We start from the raw sequence: 12,090 nt of genomic DNA, 5'->3' as shown, positions 1-12,090 counted from the left end.
GTTCATTTCATTTTTATCTCGTCATACATATGATGACCATACGGCCCCATATTTCGCAAGGCATTAGTGCATTCTTCCGTAATGAAATCGAGATGATTCTATTTCTTTAAATGTCTGCCACGGTGATTACGTTTCTAAAAGCCTAATTTCGGAGCTTGAGAGAAGCCTACCTCTTCAATTTAATTTTTATTTCTCGATGTAAAAAAAAAACCTCAATTTTAGTTAGTCATACGTATTGTGACCATATGACCCATATTTCCCGTGATTTTTCACCTAATTCTGGCCATCGCGACTGCTCTAGAAAAAAAAATGTCCCGATATTTCCCGTATTCTCAACCAAACTTGCTTGAATTTTAATTCTTTACTGGAGAGCTAATCAACAATATTTTCATAACTTTGTATAAATTATACTGATTAGAAATTCAGTGGAACCTTTATTAGCGGTCACCCCCTTTTACTTCCACACACACAAATAATAATTAACGTTTATTTAAAAGAATGAATTTTATGAATGAATTTTTCTGTCCCGCAAGAGAAGGGTTTTATTATATAATTATGTATCTCGCACATTTTTCATGTTATTTCATAAAATTCATTTTAATCCAGTGCAATTTCCAAAAGCGCTTCTTTTCCCGTGATTAACGATTTTTCGGCGATTTTAGCAATAACTGGTAACTTTGCTTATCTTTGGTACCGTTTTCAGCGATAATTGGCGATTTCCCTTATTTTCTCGTAATATTCTCGAGTCGTACAGTCATACATGTGTCATGCTAATCCAACAGTATTTTCCCCAATTCCAAAAAAAAAAACTTTAAGCGTTATAAATTAATTACATTCTGTATTTTGGAATATAAATTGAATATTGAATGCGTTCGATATTGATATTTTTTAATCGATAGCAAATTATTAGCATAAATTACTCATCAATTGCGATATAAAATATTTGTTACGTATGGCAGGGAGCCAGCATTAGAATCAAAACAAGACCTTGAAATTTCCGGTGCAATACATAGTAGTTTGTTTCTTTTCTCGTGTTGTATTATTGACAATTACTCAATCATTCGTGTTCGAACTCAAAGAAAAAGTGAATATCTACGAATCTGGGCGTGGAATCGGGTAAACGCATTTCATTAGTTTGAAAACTACTACTGAAAACATTAAACCTGTTTATTCTGAGACACGCTGGTGTTTTATGGGTTTTTGTTTTCTCTTTTCTTGTCTGGAAGAGAAAGAGGTCGTTACGAATGATCATTATCTCACTGAAAACTCTTTAAGATTTAAATAAAAGAAAATAGGAAGTCAAATAATTATTAACTATATCGATATGAACAAATGCAAGGTCAGAATTAGAGAGAGAAAGAAGTCATTATGGCACCTTTTTTTCTGTATCTGAAAGATAAGATATGACATAATATTAATGTCTTAGGTAAATTGCGCAAGTAGTTGACTTGAGGCAATGTTTACAGGTTCATGTTAAATGCGTTTCAAAAGGCGTAGCTCCTGATGGAGCGAAACGGTTGTTTGAGTTCCTCTCCCGTTAACTAGTTCTATTATCCCAGTAATGTACAACCAAATGTTAATGTGAGACTAAATAGGCATCGCCCTTACTGTAACAATAGGAGGTGGTCGCGGGGTATAAAGACAGTCTCGGAATCACGCCTAGAAACAGTCAGAGCTGAAACGGCTTACGGGATAAAAGTATCTATTTGCTAGGTTGGAACTAAATTAGACTTGGCACTTAATAAGTTTATGGATACTGGATGCGTTATTATTGTGCTGTGGATATTTCCATCGAAGTGGTTTATGTCATCGAAGTGTAGATGGAAGAAGTGATATCACAGAATTGAGGCTCTCACCTGATAAACAGTAAAGCTGCGACTTATTTGCCACCCGTCGCAGGGAGCAGAAGCCACCAGGTGCGGATCTAGGATGATGTGACGGGAGGGGGGAATTGCGGTGACTTACTTTGATTGTCCCGTATTTTACGAGACAGACAAATTTTCCCATATTATTCGGCTCTTGGGAGGGGTGGTCGTTCCAACCGCTCGCCCCTCTCTTCTGGATCCACGCCTGAGCGAAAGCAGACCTCTTCAGCTGCGAATAAAGCCGAGGCATACATCTTCAGCCACGAATGGAGTGGAGGCAAGTTTCTTCAGCTGCGAATTAAGTGGACGCAAGCCTCTTCAGGAGGATGAGCCAAGGCTGTGAATGAAGCCGAGGTATACATTTTCAGCTACGAATGAAGCCGAGGTATACATTTTCAGCTACGAATGAAGCCGAGGTAGATATATTAAGCTTCAAATGGAGCGAAGGCTACGAATGGAATAGAGACAGGCATCTTGAGCAACGAATGAAGCCGAGTCAGATAGTGAATAGAGCGGAGGCAGGCGGATCCAGGATTATGTGTCGGAGAAGCTACTTATTTTGTAGGTGCATCGGATCATCCCGTATTTAACGGGACCGACAAATTTTTCCCCTATATTATTCGGCTCTTGGGAGGGGCGATCTCCCCCCATTGCCCATTGCTCTCTTTGAATCCGCACTTGGAAGCCACGCTCTTAGAACATCGCCCCTATTCAAAATTGTAATTGTATAGAAGAAAAATTTATAAAATTAAAACCTAACACTGGATCAGCACTCCAGGAAAATGTGTGAAGCTGAAATTATACCAAGGAGATTCAATTAGTTCCATGGCATCGCGAAATAAATTCTTTTCAAAAATAGGAAGTCAAATTATTATTAACTATGTCGATATGAACAAATGAAAGGTCAGAATTAGAGAGAGAAAGAAGTCATTATGGCACCTTTTTTTAATCATCATCACAAAAACTAAGAACTCGAATCAGAGCTTCTATTATTGTGATGGGTCTACATTTGAGAAGACAGCACAAATACAGTGTGAATTACTTCCACGTTTTCGAAAGTACCGGAATGATGGTATTTGTGAAGCGAACTGACAAGTCAATATCCTAATCCTTTTGCGATAAATTTCAAATAAGACTAGAATATCGTAGCATCTCGCATTATTTATGGAAGGAGAGTTTATCAGACTGAAGGCCGTCATTGGTATAAAAGTTCATTCTCAACATTTCCTCAACCCCTGGTGATTATTGTCTTCAGATGTTTGCAGTACTGAGGTCTGACCTGCGCTCTTCAAAAATATTTTCTTTAGTGATTCCAAGAAGACAATTCGACTACATTTGGGAATGTCTAAGGAGGGCTAAAAATGCTGTGGCCAAGTGTGGAACTTTCTGCGATCACAGCTTATATTCATGACTTGACGGGAGCTGTTGTCTTGTGGCTTATTTTTACACAATGGAATTGGTGCGTACTGGAGTCGTTTCCATGAGTTCGAAGGGCAGTAATTGAATAGAAGGTACAGATCTCTTGAGCTCAGTTTGTTGCCTATTTTGTCGAACTACAACTTTCGTGACACACAAAGGAGGTTAATACCATAGCAGAAATAGGAGGGGGAAACCTCTCCCCCCCCCCAGCGTCAAAGGCGGATCGGCCTGATCTAATGTATATATGCACTGACATCATCGTCATCATCATCATGCCCCCTCCAGCAATCATCATCGTGCCCCCCTCAGACTTTCAAGTCTATTTCCGCCTATAGTTAATACAACATTGGTTTCACCGGACTACTCCTGCCAAGCCTCTCTCTAGCCTAGCCATAAATATCCGCTGCGCAACTCAAATATTCATCACAATGTAATAGGTCTTGCCAAGTCCAGTGACGCTGCGATTACAGGCAACCTCATAAGAAGGGCATAAGCAGGATCAGCTTTTGGAAGGGACGTGCCGGATTTGGAGGGTGGGGTTGGGGGGAGAACAAGAAATTTTTCCAAAGAATTTTCCGTTGCTATCCTTCAAAAAAACATTTTAAATTAACATAGCATATAAAAATATCTTCTTTCAATATATTTTAATTATTTTACAAAGATATTTCAATATATTTTCAATTTTTTATCATCTTGGGTGGGGGGACATGGGCCTCCCGTGTTCCTCCCTGCGTACGCCTCCACTTCATACCTACAAATGTGTCCCGATAATGCCAACGTCAAGCGTTTGAAAACATTGAGAATGAAGTCGTGCATACCAATGATGCTCTTAACCACAAGACACTGTATACGGAAAACTGTCTGTGTGAGGAGATATTGATGTTTTTAGAGAAGGAAAAATTCACCGCTGTCCCCTAATGGGGACTCGAACTTCTGTCTCTCGTATGAAGGACGAGTGCTCTACCTTTAATCTATGAAAGCAGATAGAATATTCCCTGGTTGGAGCGTATGTATTTGCTGGATGGCTCCGTGCTATGGACGGTGGCATCATTCTGCTAATTGCCCGCATGTAACATCAAGTTCGCCAGATGGCGACGTAGATACCGGCATACGAGAGACCAGGGTTCGAGTTATGCGTGAGGGCAGAAATGAATTTTTAATTTCCTAAACACATTGTATCTCCTCACACATCCAGTTTTCCGTATACTTATATTGTAATTACAAAGGAGCGGTGGTCTTCATCTATAAGACACTGCCATTTAATTTATAGGCGAATGGAGGCTCTCGCAGCTGATATTGAAAGATAGTTCTGTGCTAAGCAGTCATAGTTAAGTAGAATTTGAACTTCCAGATATTCCGTCTACATCTACGGAGGAAAACTCTTGAGAATTGCCCCCGCAGGTAAGTCTGCGAATCACAGATTCTAATGAACTACGAACCTCTTAGCATAGAACTCTCATCATGTCTTTCGATTGACGACAGGCGCGAAAACCCAATCAGATATTATTTACGATTTCTTGCTTAATTTATCCCTGAAAGTAATGAATCCTACATAATCTTAAATCATACGAATAACGAAACTTCCTTCAGAAAAAAAAAAAATCAATATCTTTTCGAACTGTCATCTAAGTCACGAAACATGTAAATTCATAAACACGTCCGCTATTGAAATCGCCGATAAGATACGCACATTTATAACACGTTAAAAAAATCGTACGTGCATGAAAAAAAAAATGTGTTAATATATTCATACGAATTTCTTTTTTTGCGTCATTATTTTATAATGCAATACCTTATTTCATTGACTCAAGAAAGAAAAAAAAATATGTTCCCTTGTCCATTTTCTTCTTAACTTATCTCTACACAAAAATGATAAGCCGGCTTTTTTTCATACACGTGTAGGTTATTGAATTCAATGATATTCTTGATTGGTTAGAAACCGAAAAAAAAACGGGACAACATTCTATTGAAAGTCAATATTCTGCCCTGAAGGTGGAAATTTTTTTTTTTTTACGTGTACACGCAGTTAACGTATATCTCGTACAGCTAACCCTATCCAATTTACTGGTAGTCGCGTATGATTTAATATGCCAAAGACACTTTACTACCCAATCTGAGAACTGCACCCAGGCCGAGTCGCTTCATCAAGTAGATATCCACATGCCAGGAAAAATATCATGAAGGTGGACGGTAATTAATTTCTGCTCAACTCGAATGGATCTAACGTGCAGGCTGAGAAGACATTGAACAAATAGGCATCTTATAAGGCCTAGAAGAAAGACATTTATATTCTTCAGTTGGCGAACTTTCTCAGTGGGCGTTGTAGTCTTACAATCACTCCAATAGCGATATTCGTTTTTGATTTCATTTCCGACGCTTGTTTTTCTTTTATTTTTCGCTTTTTTATCTGTAGAAAGTGAGCCCTCGGCCTAAGCACGTATTAATTTATGGCTTTTTTTTTGGGCTGGCGGCGGGCCGAATATCCCATTTTTACAGCGGTACTTTGGATATCACCATAACTTGTTCTCATATATATGGTGCTACTCATCTCTCTTTTTTTTACCTATATGTTTGGTACTAGCTGTTCATTAGATGGGTCTTATAGCCATATTTTATGTACGAGGTTCAAAGCACCTTTTGAAATGCTCATTTTTAATGACTTGGAGAGAAAAATATACTTAGCCTGAGGATATGTCTATTTTTTTCTCAATGGTTATGGTTATAAGGATTTGATTTTATTTATTTATTTATTTTATCCTTATAATACTTCACAAACTCTTGATTATAGTGGAATGGTAATAATAATGAAATAATGAGTATCGTTGAACTTATCAACCGTTCGTGAATGGAATGGGCTACGAAAATATTCATTATTTTTTTCTGATTTGATGGGATTATATTTCATTAAAATAATAGAAGTATAAATATTATGATTGGTTTGATATTTTTCCTGGATATCGTGCAGCTGAAATTTATAATAAATAATTTTAGTTATTATTTTTCTCATTTATATGCTGAAGAAATATTTTATTTGGATCCTCATAATATAGAAATAGCGTGAAAAATTAGCTAAAAACATTTCACACGTTATAGAGTTGCATAGAACACTTTGGTGTTCTCGACAACAGGCTGCACTAAAGCATTTTCATTCATCAAAGACAAATTCATATCCTATAAGGATTTTATACCCGTCTTTTCGATGAATGAAAATGCGTTAGTATAGAATAGCCTGTTGCTCTATGAATCAGCACGATTGCTCGATGTTTGTACTCATGAAGTATTAATCGATATTCTAATTAAAAAATTTCTTATTGGAAAATTAATATTACGCTAATTTGAGTTTGGACATATTGCCAAAATGAACATGGTGGATTTAGGTTTGATTGGGCACAGACGATTGAAGGTAAAAGTTTCCATTATATGTCCAACTCCAGGTGTCGTTTGTCACCGACAAATTATTCCGGTTTTTTTTTTTTTAATATAATGATACATGGAAATTTATGGGCTTGATACGTATGTATCTAAAGCATTTTAAACAAACGTTTGTAATGTTAGATAACAACATTCTAAAGTTCCTATTTCAATGTGTTAAAATTGTATTTTCTTGGAAATTTTTTTTAAAATAACAGTTAGAGATTTTTGAATCCCACTGCAGACCTCGGGGTCCTAGGATGTAGCCTGTCTAGCCTATATGGAAATCCGGCACTGCTTATATATAATAGTTATGACGAAAATGGACGTTGCTGACGATAAGAAAAATGTTGAAACCCCATTTTAAGATTTCAAACTTCATACATCCATGTCACCCTCAAAAATTAGATTGGAATTTTAAAACTTTCGGACCACCCTTGCCCGATCTCAATGCCCTTCTATGCAATCCTCAAATACCTTGACGCACCGGTTTAAATCACACACATATTACTGAATATGCCGTATTCCCCAGCATATTCAAGAATGTCGAAGAAAAAAGAAGTTTGATAAGCATCATATTATGCATTAAGTCAATTGAAACGATTTTCAGAATAAAGATATTTAGTAATTTTTTTAAGAATATATATGACTCAAATTTCCCCGCTTATTTTGCCGAAAATTATGAGTATTCTGGCATCTGCTGATCTTTCTCGATGTTTCCCGACATACCGGCAGATGCGGGGGAATACTTTCCCCCTATGGCATCCTTCCTCCTCGCAGAACACCATTTAGGCGTCTCCAGCGTAAAAGCTAAAAATATGCGAAATAAAATTCTTATATTTAAAATTTCCGAGCCTTTACGTATGTCTTATGTATGTATCTCAGTTGAATTCTGCCCAGCAAAAATAACAGAATTAATCTTACAAATGGGCTTCACGTGCCTAATTGCAAACAGTAATATTTCCTCGGATCACAAGTTGCATACTAATTAGTGATCGACGAGAATGTTTTATATTTGATCCTTGAACGGTGATGAATGATTCGCGATTGGCTACATGCAATCAAAATCGAGAAAAAAAAAAGGAAACATTATCTCGATATCTCATGAGTGAATTTTTACTCAACATTCAGACACACAAGGTCGCACAAAATACATGTGATCAGATCTGTATCCTAAGATCTTCCCCTACATCACTTCCTGATGCTAAGTAGCAACCACTTATGAAGTATTTCTGAATAATATTGTGCAGCAACTCATGAATATCCGTGCGTATGGCTCTCATGAAGGATGAGAAATGATGAAGAACCAGTTGGAATTATATCATTGTCTTTCCTTCATGAAAATCCAACTTAATGTCGCAAATGAAAATTAAATGGAAATTTTTGGATTTTTATATTTATGGGGTAAATTCTCGAATTTTTCAGAGGAAAAATTGTGCTTGATTTATTTTAATTTATTGCTATTACATAGTAGTAATCTTTGAATCAATACTGTCTCAAATTTACTTCAAAGCAAAGTTTCTGCTGCTAAATGAAGAAATGTTTCATTTAGGGATTAACCTCTTAACGATCACGGGCGTAATATTACGTCCAAATACCAGTGAAATGAATTCAAAAAAGTTCTCTGTGTTTTCTTTCCTCTCTCTTCACCATCGCGAAGCTTTGCAGCAACCCTATTATCTGCGGGGGATGCTTTTTATTTCCTCTTTTTTTCGCTCCTTTCTTTATAATTTATTTTTCTACTATATACATGTAAGAGTGAAAGATAACACGTAGGGTGAGGGTAGAAAGACGAATCTAAACAAAATACTCTCTTGTCTACCCTTATCTATTATACTTTTTCCTTTTATATTTTTTTTCTCCCGAATCTCCCTTTCTCTAACGTACGATTAGGTTAGGACAAAGTTACCAGATTTATCGCTGATTCGTTAAATATAGACGTGAAGTGGCATAGGATCTAATTCGCTGAATAATGCCTGTATATTCGTCAATGTCGCCGAACTTCGAACCGCTCGTAAACAACAGTCGCACATTCCTCTGAGGACATTCCAACGTGTTGGCGTACGCCGAAAAGTATTTGTATGGATATTGTGCGCGTCTGCGTATTTATCATTTCTGCACTTTGGTGGTCAGAAAGTTTCGCCATCTACAAAGTTGGTGCTTGCGAGCACGAGGCGGAAGGGGGGGGGGGTGGCTACTGCTATACATTTTCACTTTTTTTTTTCTTTTGCGGCACAACACTGCCTCATTTGAGGTAACGGAAGCAAGTTCCTTGATCGTGAGTGGTTCTATATATCTATCTACAAAGTGTGAATATAGTAAATGTCCTTGGCTACTGTGTAAGCGTTTTAGTATTTTTCAATTAGCACTTACATAGGATAACTGGGTTTAACAATGAAGGAACCAGTGACCACATTTGCCATGCAATAGTCACTACTATATTTTGCCCCTGTGCTCAAAAACCGAATTAGAAAGGTGTTGTTCTGTCTCTTCTGAGGCCAACAAAAAATTCCACGTTTCTAATTGCAATATATACTGAGATATTTGAGCTCAAAGAAGCAGAGAAAAGTTGGTAATGAACCACATAAATAAGGTAAAGAAGTATTATCCGTTAGTTCATGCGGCTCTTTACCAGTCTTTACCAACTTAACCAACTTTTAACTCAAATATTTCAGTGAATATTGCACTTATAAAAGGGAAGATTTTTGTTTTCCTCAGAAGAGACCGGCCACCAACTTTCTAATTGGGTTTTCGAGGACAGGGTGTCCTTATAAAAAGTTAATTTTTATACTTCAATAACTGTACAACTCCTTGTAAGATGAATGACGTATCTGAATTTACACGTTATTTGGATACTTTTTTCCAATTGTAAGTAATATGCCTCCAGGAGCAACTGTTCGCCAATAAACAGAGGCCAAGGGGAATTATGGAATCACTCTGTATATTGATCTGAACTTTCAATCGATTGTTTCTATCATTATTGGTAACGCATGTGGTTATTTTCATTCAATTTCGACTACCGACAGATGTTGTTGTGGTCCTCGTAATAATATTCATAATAATACCCCCCGATTACTACGTACTGTATTCCGTATACGCTGGTATATCTCCATATATGCGCAACGTCCTTCTCAACGGAATCAATTTCCTATCGAGAAATTATCTTGGACATGACCAAGGTCATGTGATTGAAATGCACCTGCGGTTATTGTAGAATCACTCATCATTATTAGTCTCGATCCGAAGTCTCCTCTTGAGCAACCAGCCTATCCCCCGTCCCCAATTACGCCACTTCTTTAAACTGCCCATACGATGTTCGCGGCGTTTATGTATATATGGTATTGCCGCTAGATTTTTTTTTTTTTGGGATGCATCCAAGAAGTCTCATAACAGACAACGTCTTCATCCAAGGATATCCAGTGGTGTCTCCATTCCTCTCCCGGACTCTGATCCATAAACGAATGCGAAATATCCCTTGGATTATAAGAATCAAAAAAGAGTAAATATAGGTGGAGTTTTATGTGGAAAAAAAAGACGAACAAGTTAAGCTTTTGTTTCACGAAAGGGTGTAACCAAAGAAAAAATCATGGAACACAGTACGTATAAAAAACAGTTTCGTGAATAATATCGTGTAAAAAAAAACAACCTTGATCTATATTTATAGTATCGACCGTGACAACATGTTAACAACAAGAAGAAAACGAGTGATGGTGTCATCAGTGGAGATCATTAATGAAAAGAAAATGATATTTTATCGTTCGATCATATGAGATACTTATCAAAATATGGAATAAAAATTGCTAAAAACGTTTATTTTACTGTAATAGGAAATAACCTGTCCCACAGCTTTGTGAGTTAATGAGAATAATGAGAGATTAATGAAGCTGCTCTTTCTTGCTCCGTTTTTATTATTCACCATGATTCTGTATAGTTATTTGTACTGTATAGTAGCCCGGTGGTTTTCAAAAGATGGATCTTTAGTGCCCCGATGAATTCGGTTCACAAGAGGGTTGTAGATAAATGGGAGAAATTATGGCAGGGGTTCTTAACCTATTATGTGTCTCACGAACTCGTTGTGCCAATAAGACGAACGCCAGCGCTCTTTGCTAATTAAGATGAAGGCCATGTGTGGACTCCTCTACAGAATGTTATTCAGCACATAACAACGTAAAAGTAATAAGTTGCTCATCCAAGCTCACACACTCTCTGAAACCTCTGCGAGGACCCAAATGGGTCCGTAAGCCCCTGGTTATGAACTCCTGAATTAGACTAAAGACACTGAGGCATAGCCCACACACAAGAGGTTTTTCATTCTTTCTGCCCCTGACCAATAACCGAAGGCCCATTTAAAAATGATACAACTACTAAACCGTCCATGAACCACATAATCATTCATCTGAGGAATTTCCAACGATCCCCGATACATGCCGAAACGTGTTGCGTGTGTATATGTGTGGCCTTAACATATTTACGCTGTCAGAGTTAAACGTGTTTTGGGTTCTATTGATGTTGCTATGGTGTTCTATGGTGCTGCCATCTGTCTTCAATATTAGAATTGAAAGTGGTAAATGCCTGAATTTTTGTGTTTATGCGAATACCGTTTTGAAGGTCTGCCTGCTGTCTGAAGAGGGAGTCTTTCAAGCGAGAGACGGGTTCGCATTCCCTTTTTTTGCAATTGGAAAACACTACTACTTACTACTTAACCGTACATACACTTCGTATCCATCCCTCTGGGAATCTAATGCCTCTAACGCATTTGTATTGTTAGAGATGTGCTTATTTCGTGTGCTGTATTAAATGTGTTCTGATGGTTAAAATGCTGGAGTTTTCATGTTATATAGGTATCGTGATGAAAGTATGGCTGCTGTCTGCGGAGAGACGTTTAAAATGCAAGACCGACTGTCATTTGAATTTTGCTATTAAAAGACACTGTATTAGTTAGCGCTGTCTTAATGCATGGGCAAAACTACCAAAGCACTGTCCTTGGCCCTCAAGTGCAGAGGGCACCACATACCACATGATAATGCGAACTCATTAAGATTTTTGATGTCAAGCATGTAAATTGGTTATTGGCTCAGTTATAGTGAGGTACGCATTAGAGCCTCTGAAAAACCATTTTTCCCGGGAGCTAAAGATACGCTTTAGATGGCACTGGCAGCAGCCTATCGTTTCTTAAGTGAATTCAAAAATAAATCATGTCTCTGAAAATATATATCCTAGAATTTTGTGAAATTTTTTCTGGGCTTTTTGACATTCTCTCACAAGTCTTCTGATTTTGTCAACATAATTCCATTTTTCCAGTGTATTAGTCATTTATCTTCCTTATATTATAAAGATTCGCATTTCTTTTATACAAATAGCATATTATTGATCATTCTTTTCATTTTCTTGGATT

The 12,090-nt window shown here is 37.3% G+C and overlaps 1 protein-coding gene across 1 annotated transcript in view; it reads left to right on the top strand.

Moving 5' to 3' along the window:
* LOC149075430 (uncharacterized) overlaps nucleotides 1–12,090 on the top strand; it is a 136,606-nt gene that overhangs the window by 119,653 nt on the left and 4,863 nt on the right. The window lies entirely within an intron of this gene.

The sequence above is a fragment of the Pholcus phalangioides genome, unplaced genomic scaffold (assembly GCF_987345545.1).
Source record: "Pholcus phalangioides strain wild (caught in Gottingen) unplaced genomic scaffold, Ppha-v1.0 ptg000015l_1, whole genome shotgun sequence".
In the NCBI taxonomy this organism is placed as follows: domain Eukaryota; kingdom Metazoa; phylum Arthropoda; class Arachnida; order Araneae; family Pholcidae; genus Pholcus; species Pholcus phalangioides.
This window is presented reverse-complemented; position numbering and strand designations above follow the sequence as displayed.